The sequence below is a fragment of the Typopeltis vanoorti genome, chromosome 3 (genome assembly GCF_054136105.1).
Source record: "Typopeltis vanoorti isolate ZY-2024b chromosome 3, IOZ_Tvanoo_1.0, whole genome shotgun sequence".
In the NCBI taxonomy this organism is placed as follows: domain Eukaryota; kingdom Metazoa; phylum Arthropoda; class Arachnida; order Uropygi; family Thelyphonidae; genus Typopeltis; species Typopeltis vanoorti.
The window spans coordinates 82,877,639-82,896,470 of NC_143551.1; positions in this window are offsets into that span (position 1 = coordinate 82,877,639).

An 18,832-nucleotide genomic window follows, 5' to 3' on the forward strand; every position below is an offset into this window, starting at 1 on the left:
AATAAAATCTTAATTTTTAGAAAGCCTACTCATACTGATAGATACCTTCATGCTTCCTTCCATCACCATCCCCCACAAAAATTTAGTATTATTTCCACCTTAGCTCAGCGAGCCAAATCATTACTTACAGAAGAAACAGAAATTGAAAATGAACTCCTTTTTCTTAAAAAAAAACTTTTATTAATAATGGTTTATCACCTAGAAAATTGACAAATTTCTTCCCCCAGTCACTCAACTACTTCTGAAGATCCCTCTTCCCCAAAAGCCTTCATCTCTTTGCCTTACATCAGCTGTCTTTCACCAAAACTGGCAAAGATTCTCAAGAAGTTTAACTTCAAAACTTGCTTCACTACGCTTCCAAAACTTCGTTCAATACTTAGCAAACCTAAAGAGAAACATCTTCCAACTCAGTTTCCAGGAGTGTACAAGATTTTATGTGATTGTGGAAAGCCATACTATGACCAGACTGCTAAATCCATCCTTCTACGTTTGGAAGAACACCGTCGAGACATCTCCTATAACAGGAGTAGAGCCAGCGCTCTCTCTCTAGCCACGTTCTCTTTTCAGCTAACTCAGACGAAGGCCGCCAACACATTGTAAACTGGACTCAAACTTCTAACATCCATGTGTGCTATGATGAACTCGAGAGAAAGATTTGCGAATCCAGGGAAATTTCTCTAGATTCCTCTCATATCAACAACAGCCTGAGTTTCAATCTCTCTGACGCTCACATTGCCTCTGTTCAGTACTGGCGCACTCGCGATACATTTGTTTGGAACTCAAACTCGCATTTTGTTTTCAAACAAGCTACTGTCTTTTTATACTTGTTCTGTTATTACAATTTTAAGTCTCTGTAATTTTTTATATACTTCTTTGATTGTGATACTTGAAGATGTTGATCAATTCAACGAAACTAGTGTTGTAGTAGTATCTTTTCAAATATATCATATCATCTTTTTATCTCGCGGCATCAGTTATTAAAGCTTTTTCATATATATCATCATCATCATCATTATCATACATATCAAGGATTTAGGCCTAGCATGGCCTGTTCCGTCCTTAGAAGTCATCGTTGAATCGTTTAAGAGGGCGTCCTGGTTTTCTTTTTCCTAATGGCTTGTACTTTAAGGCTTGTTTTGGTAATCTTTCTGTTTTCATTCTTTGAACGTGTTCCATCCATTTATGTTTATATTTTTTAATTTTTTCTATTACTGGTTCTTGGTTTAATTCTGTCATAATATCTTCGTTTCTTTTGTGATCAAATAGGGTATACTTTGCACTTTTAGGATATTATTTGCAGTTTTTCTCATAAACTTCATTTCTGCTGTGGTTAATCTTTGTTTGTCTTTTTGTTTTATTGTCCAGATGTCGCTTCCATACATTAAGACCGGTAGGGCTAATGTATTGTATACTTTTAGCCTGGTTTGTTTTTGAACTAGGTTTGGTTTAAATATAGAGTTAATTATACCTGTTATTTTTAAATATTTTGCAATTTTTACGTTTATATCTTTTTCATTTTCATATGTGATCATCATCCTAGGTAGTTAAATGAATTCACCTGTTCTAAGATCTTGTTATCTATTACTATTTTAGTTCTTCTGGATCTTGTTCTTTAATGGCCATAGTTTTTGATTTTTCCGTTGATATTATTATTATTATTATTATTATTATTATTATTATTATTATTATTATTATTATTATTATTATTCCTGATACCTCCAAGGAGTCCGAAGACTCATCGCGGGAGGATACCTACAACTGTCTCTACACCTAACCTCTACTACGAATCATCTCCATCAACGCCATCTATATTATCATATTATCATATCATATATTATCATACCATTATCTTTGGATATCTCATTTAGATTTAAAATAGCTTTCTGTAAGTTATCTTCAGAATTTGTAATTATTGTTTTGTCGTCGGCAAAGAGGAGAGTGTTTAAGTTAACTGTAGGTGAAAGTTTAATTCCTTGATGTAAATTTCTTCTCCATTTTATTATTATTTCATTTAAGTGGATATTAAAAAGTGTTGCTGAGATGGGACATCCCTGTCGGACCCCTTGGTTTATCTCTCTTGTATATGATAGCTCGTGATTTAATCTTATTTGTATTTGATTATTTTCATATATACTTGTGGTAGCTTTTAGGATATTATTTGGTATTTGTCTTTCTTTTAATATATTAAATAATATGTTCCTTTTAACTTTGTCAAATGCTTTTTCAAAGTCAATAAATGCAATATGTGTTTCTAAATTATATTCTCTTCTTTTCTGTATTATTAATTTTAAGCAAAAGGCTGGGTCTATACATGATCGTCCTTTTCTAAATCCATTCTGTACTTCTAGAATAAAGTTTTCGGAATATTTCATTAGTTTGTTATTTAAGATTCTGCTATATTTCATATATATATATATGTTTTCATAAATATATATATATATATATATATTTGAAATTTTCACATATATATATATATATTTGAAATTTTCACATATATATATATATATATATATATATATATATATATAATCGTTGATAAAGGCTGAAATTTTTGGCTAAATCTTCATGACGAAGTCTGTTCCAGGTAAGTCAGGTGGATGGAATAAAACAGAAAGAGCAAACCCTTTCAGTCTGTTTCAGTTGGAAGAAAATGAGACATTAGACAATTACTGCTTCTGTTTTTAAGCAATAATGGATACTAGTTCTGTGGAGCAGTGTCCATGGAAGTAACTGTAAAAGATACAGGGTAGAAACGGTAAAGTCTGTAAGATGGTAGTTGAATAAGTGAGGGAAGAATAATTTATCAGCCAAATCGCTCTCCCCTGGACATCATTGGAAAATTTTAGTTGCACCATGTCAAGTATATGAAGTGTATTCTAAAACTGGACGATTTGGGATTTGTACTAGTTGCTAGGTGGATGAGTGAAAGGTTAAAAAAATAAAAAAAACAAATAAAAAAGTAATAATAAAAAAATAAAAAAACGCGTTTTTTATTTTTTTTCCTAAAAAGTTATCAGTATCAGTTGGAGGTGACATCACTAAAAGATATCCGAAAATGATGAGCTCGCTCATCTCCACGAGGCTGAGCAGACATCTTCTGGAGGAGAGGAGGGTGAGGGAGGAGTATTGCAGGGAAGAGCTCTGTCACCCTCTTGACTACCCTTTCACTTCCACCATCTAATGCTATTTTTTTCCCTCCAAAGTTATCAGTATCAGTTGAAGGTGACATCACTAAAAGATATCTGCAAAAGATGAGCTCACTCATCTCCACTAGGCTGAGCAGACATCTCCTAGAGGAGAGGGGGAGAATAGGGACTGATGGGGTTAGGTGGGGGGGTGTATTGCAGGGAAGATATCTGTCACCCTCTTGACGACCTTTTCACTTCCACCACCTAATGCTATTTTTTTTTCCCATCCCAACAATTTCGGACATATGAGTGAGAGAAATAGTCACATGGTCTAACATCAAAAACACTTTTTGAGAATGAAATAGTTAACATAATAAGGACAAATAATATAGAATACCCTTCGAGCCACAGAGATAAGATTTGCCCTATGATGTGTCAAAGTAAGATAATCTCACATCAACAACATATCCAACAGCATGAAGAAACATGTCCATGAATCATCTGTGTGAAAGTTTCATTTTGGAAGGAACGGTCAGGGTTAAGGGTCAGGTAAACAGTACTATAAGGAAAAACAGACGCGTCAAATGTCTTTGCAGTTATGGCAATTCCTTCATCCCGTGCAGCTATCGTATTGTGTTGTGGTTATTGATTTCCAGGAAAGCAAAGTAAAATAATGGGTGAGCGACAAAAGTCATTGAAATTTTCTTTCTTCAGAAAACTAGCACGAGACAAAACTCTTCACCTAGCTCTAAAAAGATGGAAACCGATTACTATTTTAGAAGACACATACATTGTGATGTATTTATCCAGGACCACTTGGGAAAAGTTATGCAGGAAGTGGTCTGATATCCTCGGCTACTTGCAAAGAAGAGTTGACTACGAAATGGACCTCGGTGAGTGTTATATTCTGAAATGCCAAGATGGGGAACTTTATGATACAGGAGCTGATGAAAGTAAAGTTTTTTCTATTAGTTATGAAGAAGCTGAGAGATTTTCACCAAAAATGTATGACATTGATAATCATTTACTATTTTTGGAAACTGAATTACCATCTGTTCGTATCATGGGGGAAATTATCACTAATCATTTAAATGCATCAATGGTAAAATTAGACTTTCAAGATTTTATCCAATTCGATAAAGATTCTTTATTTTGGGACATTTACGAACATTTTACAAAAACTGTTTGGGTATATTTGCAGACAAAAGAATACACAGAATGTTTAGGGAGGCATGGTGTCATTTCCAGACTGACACAATATCAAATGTATGGAAGTGTGGTTACCATGATTTCTGATTCGAAATCTCTTTTGCATGACCAGCTATTTTGATGTAATATAACCAAGAAACAGTGAGTAAGAAAAGTTTTATTCATTGAACTCTTTGGAAAATGTTAAGAGTCTAAACTAAATAGTGTGAAATATTTTAGGTAATTACATGTTTCAAATTTTTCTCAGTGAATATACTTGTAAATAGTATTTCAGCAAAATAAAATGTGCATTTGTAAACTTAAATGAACAAAGATGTGTGCTTTTGTTGTTTTGTTTTTCCACAATGAATTTTTTACTCAGTTATTCTGATTGGAACTTGATACTTAAATCCAGAACTTTATATCTTAATGCAATTCTGTTTAATTATTTTTAAAAAAATCACAACTGTGAAATTAATGCCAGGACAGGAGAAAAAAGTGTTGAAAACTAATTTCCATGTATTGATTATTTTAGAAATTGTCTAATGCTACCTATTGACATTATTTGAGTTATCTGAAAACAATTCGTATCATATAATCGAAAATCCGAACTGTTAGGATTTGGTTGTTTTACAGAGAGAGAGAGAGAGAGAGAGAGAGAGAGAGCAGCTAATTAACCCAAAACGTGACTTTAACTCTTAAAGTTTGGTATATAAAAAATGTTTGTACTCTCCAGATAACACAAATATAAATTTTACCTTTCCCCCACACAAATATAAAAACACACAAACAGTTCATTCACTGCAGCTGTTGTATTGTGTTGTGGTGTTTTGTGTCCGATAATGTAAAAATAATGGGTGTGCCACAAAATTCTTTGAAAGTTTCTTTGTGAAAAGTTCTAATTGTTTAGAATTTTGGAACAGAAAGTTAACATAAAATATAAGATCAGAGCTAATAATCAGTGAAATAATAATAATAATAATAATAATAATAATAATAATAATAATAATAATAATAATAATAATAATAATAATAAATAACTATTTATTTGTGGTGCCATATGAAGTAAGCTAAGAAGAAGAATGAAGGAGAACGATTATGAAAGATCGACAGTGAGTGAAAAATACGAATTTTCAGTTATCATTGCTATAATTGATTGCCAATTTCTTTTGAATAAGAGTTCAAATTTATTTCCTAAAGAAATTTGTATTTCTGATGGAATTAGTGTAAGATATGCATTGACAAAATCACCTCGTAGTTGCAAAGAATTACCTGAAAGAGTTAAAAAACAGAATTCTTGGTTAATAAAATATAACCATCAGCTGAAGTGGGAAATTGGTTCAGTATCTTTGGACAAACTAAGAAATTGGATGATAGAATCAACATGCAAATATCACATATTACTCGCCGAAGGAAGAGAAAAATCAAAAACATTAACGAGGTTAATAGGTAGGTCTGTTCTTGATTTAAATGAAATTGGATGCCCAAAACGTGAAAACATAACGTGTACTTTTAAATGCTTTGGGAAACATAATGAAAGATTCTGTGCTTTTAATAATTCTCAGAAGTATATGTATTGGTTTCAAGAAAATAAATATGCCACCCTTAATTTTACTACAGTAATAAATTCCGAACGATCACCAAATGAAAAATTAACTTTCAGATGAGAGTCACATTGTCAAAAACCACATGATGGCAATTCCACAAGCATGGGAAGAACCTTTAATGTATTTTTCAATTTATTTATTTATTTTCTGTATTGATAGATTCTATTTAGTCTTGAGCAGGATAAAATTGAATTTCATATTGAAAAGAATAATATGTAAGAAAGTTTTAAAGCGAATAAAAGTTGAGCAGCTCTCAGATGTGAACTGTAGACTAAAATACACAAAGATTATTGAATAAAAAATGAAAGAGTTTGCAAACAGGAACAAAACCTTGAAGATTCAGTGGCAAGCCTTGAAGAAAACCCTGATTGATTCAGCCAGAGAGGCATGTGGTGAGGTTGTCTGCAAGGATAGAAAAATCAGAACTCCATGGTGGACACAGGAAGTTAAAGAGGCAGTGAAGAAAAAGAAGAAAGCATATCAAAAGTTCCTGGCAAATAAGTCAGTTTTTGCTCTAAGAGAATACAGAGACAAATGCAAGAATGCTAAACACTGTGTAAAACTAGCTAAACAAAAGTCATGGGAGGACTTTGGCAAGAACATAGAAAATAAATATCAAGAAGGTGGCAAAATATTCTGGAGGTTGTTGAAGAAGCTTAGGAATGGAGGAAAGAGTGCTGTAAAAGCAGTTAGAGATGATAAAGGTGACATGAAAACGGGAGAAAAAGATATCCTTGAGGTGTGGAGTAATTACTTTGAAAAACTGCTAAATGAAACAAGCAGTGATGACAGCACATTGGTAAAAAACACTGACCAGGCATGCAGTCAGGAATACATATCCATACTTGAAGTAGAAAAAGTCATCAAAGGTTTGAAATGTGTAAAGGCAGCAGGAGTAGGTGATATTCGACCAGAAATGCTGATATATGGTGGTATAAGAGTCTTACAGTGGCTGCACTGCATAGTTCAGAAAGCCTGGACAGAGGGACGAATTCCCGATGATTGGAGTAGCGCTCTCATAGTACCCATATATAAAAAGGGAAATAAAACTGAATGTGAGAATTACAGAGGAATTTCCCTACTGAGTGTTCCTGGCAAGATCTATGCAAGTATACTTGAGAAACGGTTGAGAAGAATTGTGGAAGAAAAGATTGGTGAAAAACAAGCTGGATTCAGGCCAAATAGAGGCTGTCAGGATCAGATTTTCACTTTACGACAAATAGGCGAGAAAGCATGGGAATATAACAAAGATCTGTATTTAAGTTTTGTTGATTTGGAAAAGGCATATGAGGTGCCAAGAGAGAAGCTATTCAATACGCTGCAGTTATATGGTGTCAATGGGGCATTATATCAAGCAATACTTAGTCTTTATTTGAGTTGTAAGTCAGCAGTTAGAATTGAAGGGAGTACAGGATGATGGTTTAATGTTAAATCTGGTGTTAGACAAGGATGTACATTATCCCCTCTGTTATTCATTATCTATATGGAAAGTGGTATTAAACATGATATCAAAATCGGAGATTTTAATGTCAGCTCTTTGCTTTATGTGGATGATGTTATACTTCTAAATAAATCCGCTACAAGTCTGCAAGATTCTCTGACTAAATTGAATTGCTGTTGTAATAGATATGGTATGAAGGTCAGCATTAAAAAGACAAAGACAATGAAAATAGGCAGAATAATTGAAAATGTCAACTGTGTTGTGAATGGATAACCTGTGGAACAAGTAAAACATTTCAGCTACTTAGGCACGATTTTTACTGAAGATGGTAAATTAAATATAGAAATAGACAACAGAATCAACAAAGCTGGTATGGTGGGAAGTCAATTGAATAAATTCATATGGAATAAGAGAGAAATTAGTCGTAACACTAAATTAGCTGTATACAAGACAGTGTTCAAACCAGTTTTAACTTATGGATCTGAGAACTGGGTCAGAAGTAAAACACTTGACCAAAGACTAGAGACTGCAGATATGAGAGTCTGAGAAAGATTATAGGCGTGAACAGATTTAATATGATATTGCCATTCATGAATGGCAATATCATATTAAAAACGAGGATATTAGGAAAGAACTTGACATTGTCAGCATCTAGGAATGCGTTAGCAGAGCTAATCTCAGGTGGTATGGTCACTTAAACAGAATAGGCGAGGAAAGATTAGGAAAACAGGTGTTCTCTGCCAGGTTGGCAGCAAAACGACCTAGAGGAAGACCAAGATATAGGTAGATTGATACGGTACAAAGTGCCTTAGACGATAGAAATATAAGATCTGATAATGTTGGAGTCTTGACAAGTAACAGACTGTTTGGAGGAAAATTGTAGATAGGAAGTTAGTAATGATGTAATTTTTTTCATGTAGTACTATCATATCCTGTATACTCCTTGAGGGTACATGGCAGGAATTTGATGATGATGATGATTGTTAGATTCAGTAAATACGATTTGTATATAATATTACATTCAAATAAAATGTGTAAATTTAAATGAACAAATTGGATGTCGTTGATGTTATACAAATTTAAGAAGGAGGATAACATTTTATCCCCTTGTGAAATTTCATGCCACAAAGTAACCAGAGACTTTTTTTTGATTCATTGAATTAAATGTCTTATTTGTTCATGCAAGCCCTCAAATATTTCAAGAAACTGTCAAATCTTGGAAACAAAAGGAATAATCGGGTATTAAATTCATAGCCAGAATTTTAATGGAGAAGATTTCACCTGAAAATTACGATACTGTAAGAATTTGACTATTTTACAGCGCCATTTGTTAATAATATTACAGTCAAATAAAGGTAGCATAGAAATTAACAAAGTATATATTACAGACTAATATTCATTGAAATAATAAGAAATAACTATTTATTTGTTGTGCTGTCAAAAGAAATTTCTAAAAGAATACGCAAGGGCGAGTTGAAAACCTTGACTGTTGCAAATATCCATTACTTAAAATTACTAATGCTAAAGAAAAAAATAAATAAAATAAATAAATAAATTTCAGTTACAGAAATAGGTTAAGAGCACAAGGAATCACAGGTGAAATTAATAGTCAATATTGGTTTTAAAAATTGAATGTAAACATTAATTTACTACACCAATAATTTCCCACGGGAACGAAGAATGAATAATTTTAGGATATATATCATCACAATCTTGTGAATGTTAATCACTTAGTCATATGTAAGTATTTCAGAAACATCCAACTTGAGAAAATGCTACCTTTTGAACAATATCGTAATTTACGGATGTCATCTTCATGAAAGACCCCTTTGAAGAAAACCGCTCACTGGGGGATATTGCTCATGACAGTAACATAGCATCTACGGGTTGAAATCTAAAGGACGAAGTACTGAACTATTTCACGTTACAGTATTTACAGAAATTTCGTTCTTTGTGTGTTTGTGTTGTGGTGTGGATATAAAATTCAACTATTTTGGAATATATATATATTTTTTGGAATATTCGTATTTAGAAGAGCCATTCTGGAAAACTGTAAGTAATTTTAAATTATCATTAGAATTTCTAGAATACATACAAAAGGTTTTGTAATCCATTTAACTGTCCGATTATTTTAATTTATTTATTTTAAATACCGTAGAGACACCAGCATATAATTAAATTATTCAGAAAAGCATAGTACCAAGATGTTCCCATTCTGGAAAGAAATGTAAGTTAATTTTTTTTTTAACTTAAACATAACAATTGATAATTGTAATTTCAATAATCAATGCTCGTATGTTTCGGTAAACGTAATTCTAATACTGAATAGTTTTTTTTTTTTGTAAGAATAATCATAGGGTACATATTAGAGTATCAACATGGATACATTAGCGTGTTTTCATGTGTATGTGTGTTTGAGGGACACCAGCTTATAATTAAATCATTCAGAAAAGCTCGAAACACACCCGCCACTAGACTCTACTCTACTCTAAGAATTCCCACCTTTAACAGGAAGGAAATACCCCATAATGTATTGGAAATTAGTACACCCATCATTAGACAACCAAACAAAACATGACGACAATGAATATCTTATCTCAAAAACATCACCCACAATTCTATAGCCAAACCAAAATACCATGTGATATCACAGAGAGCCCTATGTTCCCCAGAAATTTCCAAACACATAACGTCACGATTCTTATCTCTAAATATCACCAAACACACCATGTGATGTCCCCGACAGACAGGGGCCCCAGCGAAATTCCAACCATTCCAAACTCAATAACAACAAACATTCACGTCACTATTCCTTATCTTATCTTGATCTTGATCTGGTCAGACGTGTCCCACCAATCACGACACGATTCCTTATCCACTAATATATCTCCATTTTCCATTCAAAACAATAACATCACTTATTTACAACTAACAAATGACGTCACTTATCTTCATCTGATAACAACAAACATTCACGTCACTATTCCTTATCTTATCTTGATCTTGATCTGGTCAAAAGTGTCCCACCAATCACGACACGATTCCTTATACACTAATATATCCCTTTCCATTCAAAACAACAACAACAACAACGTCACTTATTTACAAATAACAAATGACATCACTTATCTACATCTAATAACAACACACACGCACCACACGATCCCTTATCTTATCTTGATCTTGATCTGGTCACTAGTGCACCACCAATCGCAACACGAATCCTTATCTGTATCATCACCCATAATGCCATACGCGAACCAAAGCACAAGAACTGAAGCCATTGACACATGTGCCCACAGGGAATTTCCAAACATTCCATACCCATGACGTTACACACAAATGACATCATCAACCAATCACGTCACGATTCCTTATCTTATTCCTTGATCTTGATCTTGATTTGGTCAAAAGCGCCTGGTATACAACTAACATTGCTTCCCAAAGAAATTTGTCAACTTGGACGAAATCTTCATCGATACTACTGAAGCAAGTTTTTTGTTATCCCTTGAAACAGCAAAAGCGGGAAAACCTTTTACTGATGGTAAAATTTCTAAAAAATTGCATGTATAATGTCTCGGAAATTCTATTTAAGGATATGAAAAATAAAGACGAGATACCTAAAAAAATTAAACATTCACCTCTTCCGGCTAGAACTGTCAAGGAACGGATTGCAACAATTTCTGCAGAAGTTTCAAATATGCGAATTATTAATATTAATTCTGCCGATTTTATATCTATTGCAGTTGATGAATCAAATGATATTTCCGATATGGTACAATGCTGCGTGATGGTTAAATATATCACATCTTCCGATATTCGAGGAGAACTTCTTGATCTGCTAACACTTAAAGGACACCACACTACAGGTCAAGATATTTCAGAAAACCTTCTAACAAATTTACAGAATAAAATATAAATATCAGTAATATAGTATGCATTGCGACCGATCGCGCGCCTTCTATGATTGCGAAAAATAAGGGGTTTGTTAAATTATTCTTCACGCGGAGTTATTTCATTTCATTGCATTTTGCATCAAGAAGCTTTAGTTGCAAATTCTTTGGGATTTTTACCACAACTAAAAAGAATGATGGATGTTGTTGTGCCAATGATCAATTTCATCCGATTTCAGTCGTTGAATCACAGACTTCTTGACACATTTTTAGAGGAACTAGGTAGTCAACATAAAGATTTAGTGACATTTACATCTGTACGACGGTTATCAAGAGGAAAAGCATTAAAATGTTTTTTTTTTCCAGTGCTTAAAAGAAGTAACAGTTTTCTTAACCACTAAAAATTATAACGTAAATCATGTGGAACTTCTCAGTAAACCCGAATGGATACAAAATTTTTGTTTTTTTTCTTGATATGACAGAACATTTTAATAAGCTAAATTTGAAGTTGCAAGGGAAGGGAAACACAGCCTTACAATTACTAGAGGAAGTCCTTACTTTTGAACAGAAACTAAGAGTGTTTTTCGAAGATGTTACTGAAGAAAAATTAAATATTTTAAAAATCTAAAAAAATTGTAGATTGAATTTAAATCAAGAAAAAGTTGATTGCAAAATATTCGCTGAAATGATCACTGTAATTTTAGATTCATTTCCAAGCAGATTTCGGGTTTTTAAAAAACGTCAGCAGATGATGAAAGTTATATCACATCTGTTAAATTGCAATTTAAAATTAATAGATATTGCAGAACTACAAATGGAGCTTCTGGAAATTCAGAATAAAAGCATCTGGGTACAAAATCTTCAGGAAATGGTAGCACAAATTGAAGAAAATGAGGAATCTCTGGAAGGAACACCACAGAAAATTATATTTAAATGTTGGAATTCTTTCCCAAGTAATTATTCAAATGCCAGGCTTGTTTTTGGGGTTTTGACGCATTTTGGTTCAACGTACAATTGCGAACAATTTTTCTCTTCAATGAATTACATTAAAAATAAGTATAGGAACAAATTGACTGATGAAAGTTTGAAAGCCCAATTACTATTAAAGTGAGTCACAACATTTGGCTGAGAAGATGCAAAATCAAAAGTCTCATTAGTGAATTTTAAATTAAAACAATCAAATATCTATTAAAATACATAATATTGTTTTTTTGTTCGAACTAATTCCTTTTTCAATACAAATTCTGACTTTTTTGCAATATTATACTTATTTAAACATGTTTTGTGATTAAAAAGTTAATCAAACTTAATATTGTTTTATTTATTGAACTATATAAAAATTTATATGCAAACATAAAAGTGGTATTTGATAGCTGGAAGTACTGAATTAAAAACAAATTTACTTAAGTTTGAACTAACTGCAACTTTGACTTACCAGGAAAAATCGAATTGAAGTTGCGGCTCCAAAAATTTTGTTTTAAATAATTTTTTGGTGGAATGGGTCTTTGATTCAAAGAAGTTCCCGACCCCTGGTCTAGGGATACTTTTTATTTTTTTCAATTAATTTTATATGTTTGTTTTTTTTCTTTTTTGTATTTTTATTTTTCAAACCACTTCAGGTCTCCAATAAGCGGGAAGGTTGTCTCACGCTGGAAAATCAAATTCATCTCCCAACTAAAAATAATCACAAACATCCATGCTCAGGCGGGATTTGAACCCACATGGAGAGCAGACCAAAGCCGGCAACAGTCATATTAGCTTAATTGTGACCAAAAAAAAAAAAAAAAGACAATATAAATATTTTATTAAGTTTGAACCATATTATCCTAATTTAAGGAATACAGCGTTCATCTGCTTGTGCCCATTTGACAGTACAGTACGGGAAATGAAATTAACAGGATTAGAGTTCGTCGTACTCTACCTGTGGGATATTAAAAGTGTTAAGTTTTGCAAAATAAACTCTAATGAAAGGAGAAGAAATCTGTCAGCTAAATATTTCAGCATGATCTCGAGCCCGAAGTAACTAAGATTTTCGGTCTACCATAATTATGTTCTTTTGGAAACTTTTGAATTCTTCTAGAGGAAATTAATAAGATTTTATCCATTTAGAAAGGTGGGGAATTCTTAGATGACTACTAATGAATGCAAATGAATCAGAGAATTATTGTGGTTTCAGCACAGGCGAAGATTATGTAACGTCAGTGCGAAAAGAAGTGGGAAGTACATATTTGTAATAGACTGAAGCGGAGAAGACCAGAATGGAAGAAATGAAGTATACACTTAAAGGGACAAAAAAAAAAAAAAAAAAAAAAAAAAAAAAAAAAAAAAAAAAACATTTCCCCTTGTAGCTGGAAGTTAATGCTCTCATAGAAGGGAAACTTGTAATTCAATAAATACAAGAAGAATACTTCTGATAAATGCTGTTCGCTGGAAAAAAAAAAAAAAAAAAAAACGTGCATACTAAAAATTCTCTTAGAAAATTATCATCAAGAAAACAACAAACTGAACTACGTAAAGGTCAGTTTACTTTAATTTATTCTTAAATTGTGGCAGGAGATATTTTGATTTTTTTTTTATTAACATATAAATATATTTGTACTTTACGTACATTTTCACAAACTCTGGAAACCCTTCTTTAGAGGCAAACATGGAATTTTTTTCAAACCACTTCAGGCCTCCACTAATTATTTTTTTTAATTTTCAGTAAATTGTTCAGTTCATTCTTAAATGTTTCCTCTCTCTCTCTCTCTCTCTCTCATGCAGCCTTATCATTTCGACCAATCAGAACCGTTTCTGGTCTTAGTTATCTTCTTTTCCTTTTGTAGCATTTCTTTAAAGGCAACTTCCTTTCCTTACGCTCACATTCTTTACAACAGAAGAATCTGCGTGGAAAATGTTTTCCGGATTTGACTCAGCTGTTATTGAATCAACTTGAGAACTTCTCCGAATTGTTGTGAATCGTATTGTATAGTTAGCTAGTTCGTTACTCAACGGAGGGGAAAAAATTCTTTTGTGTAATTGAACAAAGACGTTTGCATTGTTCACCAATTCGAAATGGGATTTTCCATACTGCGTTCGTTTGTGACAGTAGTTTTTCTCTTCTCTGTTGATTCAACTGTTGGCAGCGGAAAGCGAGTTGATTCATATTCAGAATTAAAGTGTTGACCAAATCTTTCTCAGGGTCATATTATTTTATTAGAATTACTTTTAAGTAGAATATGCTGAATATCGGATTTTTTCGTCCAGAATTCTTTTGGAATCTATTTAAAATTGAGTATTCGGCTCAACATAAACACATTAACTTATTGTTGGTGGTCAAGAGTAGGTAAGTTTTTAGATTCTTCCAGAGAAGGGATAAAATGCATCAAAATATTGAATGACAACATAAGAAAACAGTTCGCCACTCATTTTCGTTTTTTTTTTGTTTTACGTTTTAAAGTGAGTTTTGTAATATTAATATGTATTATTTGTTAACGTCATTTGTTTGTTTTGTCTGATTTTCTGTCCATCTGTATAAACAATAAATAACTCACAGAGTTATTATAACAGACTCTTATAACAGGGTTATATAACTTGGAGTGCAATTGCGTTGAATAAAATAAATTTTTCTGAAATTTTATTTCCTTTTTTTTTTCTTTTACTTATTATAACTCAGGAGTTTTCTTGAAATACGAATGTAGTGCAGAATTATGTATTAAATGGTACTTTCAAATTAAAATATTTTTAAGGGACGAAAAACCCGAGTTTCCGGAAGAAAAAATCCGATAGCCCGTGCCAGAGTTAGTCGGTCTCTGGGTTTTTTTTCTCCCGGAAACTCGGGTTTTTCGTCCCGTAAACGCAAGAAAATCGGCCGTCGAACCCACACTATTTTCAGATATTAAAAAAATATTGTATTAGTGTTAGGGGCCACCAGATGGCGGCACTTACTAGCCGCCTTGTTCACTGCGTTCCGATTAATTAGTGATAGCCTTGGGCTAGCTATCTTTGATTGGCTACCAGTAGAAATTGAACTGCCCACTTAGTCTCCAAAAGTTAGATAGGGTTTAAAAAAAACGGCCTCGCCCACTTTTTATATGGGAATAAAATGGCTTTAGCTGATTTTTTTATTTTTTTTTTAAGTTACCTTTAGTGGCAGAGAAATATTCGTACCATAATAATGATTATTATTATTCATCACAAAATGAATATTTTCATCGTTTACAATCTCTTCAGCAGAGACTACAGCGATGCATCTCCATGAAGAAAACATATTTCTCGTAAGTCTTTTGTGCTCAAGTAAGTATTCTTCAAATATCTTGCGAGGATTTGAATATTATGTTGAAATTCTTTTACACACCATTAAGTTTCCAGATGATATTACAGTTTGGTCATTTTATTGCAGCCATTATAATACGCGAATTCAAGATTGAACTTTCAATCCCATTTCTAAGGTATAGTTCCAATGATCGGGTCGGAAAGTCATTCAGAAACTATTCAGTTAATTTCAACCATCATCGATCTTCGCAAATATGGCCTATTCGCAAAGAATGATGAGTAGAATGTTTTACAGCAAAAACACACTCGAATCCATCACTGTAATTATAGGAAAAACGCCGATGCCTCTAAAGAGCTGTAGAAGGAACGACTTTTTTTTTTTTTTTTTTTTTGCTCTGGATTCGAAGAAACGTTATAAGGACCTTAAAATGAAGGTGCGTTAGAAAAGTGTAAAAAAAAAAATAATGATAAAAAATTTCACATTTGACGTCCGTAGACGCCGTCTGATCACTGCCGTACCTCACATGGCAATGATGTCTTCTGCTAAAATAAGTGGTAGGGTCGCAGATTCCCTTTCCACGCAAAGTTTGTGGGACAATCACAAACATCCATGCCCACGATGAGATTCCTGGTTGGAGAGTGGCGGTCCACTCTCCAACCAGGCCTGCAGAAAAGTGTAATAAATATATTAGTTTATGATGATAAAAAAAAAAAAAATTAAAAAATCAATAAACGTTTAATGCTCTATCGTATGTTAAGAATTAATTTGTATGGTGAAAAAGAAATCATCTATTTGAAAGTTGCTAGCTTTAAAAAACCTACGCCAAAAGATATTAGTAGTCATTATTTCATTGTTCACATATACAAGTTTGCATCCTATATTGATGCGAGTAATTTCCTCATATTAGCTTGATGACAGTCTGTAACAACACCATATTAATCCGTTGAAAATTACTACATCCACCAGATTAGCCTATCCGTTCGATAACTATTAGCCTTCTCTTGTAAACAGACCTAAAATCCAGACTTACATTCATATTGTTTGTCTCGAAGTAAATACCGTTTCATAGATCAACCGTTAATCTTTAAATCTTATGAATATGTTGAAGTTTATTTCAGCTTAAAGTAAAATTAGATAATTTCAACTTAAAATTAAACTTAAGAACGCACATTTATTTAATGCAAATTCTATTTCCAACTTTGGGAATGATACGACAGTCATTACGATTGAAATTAGGGCAATGAAGTAGGGCTTTAGCACTGCCTTTGTATAAACGTTTATGTTTATACATGGACTTATATAGTTTGTTGTTTTTCCATTGGATCTAGTGGCTGGTTTTTTTCAGTCGGTGTTGTGCTAGATCACACTTTGACTTCCCTAGGTTGCCATATAGAAGAATTGTAATTATTTCTGTGTTATTCTGAGATTGCATCCATTTAGTAAAGCTGTTTGTTTCATAGTTTACGAGATCCTTCGAAGGAACGGACATCTCTGAACGTGACAAAAATTATGAGAGAATATAAACTCCTCGCTACTACCTACAAACCCATTAACCAAATTCAAAGTTTGTTGCCTTCTCCAAAAGACAAACGATGATTCAATTAGCGTATACCAAGTACGATGTTCGTCAACTTGTCTTATTAGAGACAATGAAGAAAATAAGTCAATAAAAGATCATTAAAAACACATCCAGCTTATCAAACTTCACTCTAGTCTAGCACAACACCAGGTTGCAAAACTAGCCATGGGATCTAATTATACATACAGGTGTAAACTTAAAATTTTATATAAAGAAAATGCTTCAGCCCTACTTCATCGATCCAACTTCAATCGTAATGACTGCCTTGCCATTCCTAAAGTGTGGAAAATTGTTATCCTTAACTGTATTAAATACATTTGTATTCTTAAATTTAAATTATGAAATTTTACTTTTAGCCTAATAGCTTTTAACCAATGAACACGCGACTGCATGTGTAAAGGGATTCCAATATAATGCGTACGCTCTACTGTTTTCTTTTATTCAGATTCCTTACGGTCGTTCTCTGAGCCCACTAATAATATCTGTCGATATGTAAGACCAAATGTGTGTACGATGAATTAAATTTGACTGTGATAAACGCGCGATTCTATAATTTTGGATATCTCATAGGTCTCACTATACAAGAAATGATATGAGATTAGAGAAAGACGTGGGGATATGAAACCGAAATACAAATGAAAATAATTCAATTGAAAGCTAGAATTACCGTCAAGTATCAACTAAAATGTTAGTCAATGCCTGTTCAATTAGCGGAATATGAATTAGTCTTAAGCAGTCAACGTTGCTCAATATTGTGTTCAAATTCTTTTAAAAAACCATACTGCATTAATATATGTATTTCATACTAATTAGGAATGCAGGAATAAATGTTAGTTGAGAGAGATTATTAAAATGAATCACATTTTATTAATTTCTTTTTATTGCAGATAAAATTCAGAAAGTGGTTACATAATCAATAACATACAATACCTCATGCAATACCTTGAAAATCTGATCAATATGGGTCATGTAAGAGATTTTTATACTCTTGGGACTCTGTTTATTTCATGATACATGACGAATCATCATTCTTGTCAAGTGATCGCCATTTAATATTCAATGACAGGTGACACATTTTATCTTTTCTGGGAATAATTCCACTGTGAGTTAAATTTCCTTCTTGGGTACAATCTGCTAATCGCCGAATGTTGTAGTTGGTCTTACCAGAAACGTGGTATTTTGCACATTCTTCACCTTCTTCTTTGGTCATATTATGGCACTGCATCTGAACGACGGCTTGACTGAAATGCTGCTTACTTTTCCACTTCATTTCATGGTGGACGGAGCCATTGGACTTAACTGCGTGATTTATGGAATAGGATGAGTTCATACACGATTCAGGAAGCTCACGATTGGTACAATTCTTCGAATCTTCTTCACCAATGCATAGTTTCCCGCGTGTTGAGTCAACGTCGTGCACCCACGTGTAGGAATTCGAACCAAACATGTCGTAAGGATGGTCGCTTTCGTTATTAGATGGGGAAAATTTCCCGATTTCAATTATGCATCTCATATATTGCCTTCGCACAGTCGTTCTATTGGCAGCTAGAACCGACACGCTCAGTGTTGAGATTAACAAAAAGATTAGGGACCGCATCTTGCTCTCGAAACTTGTGCTTCAGCAGCGATGTTCGCAGTGGTACAAAGGAAAGAGGGTCAAAGAGGGGTAAATTTATACGTGTTTTTCATAATCAGTGCCAGTTACCGATGACAGCTGTTTTGCCAGTTTTCCTCATGAAAA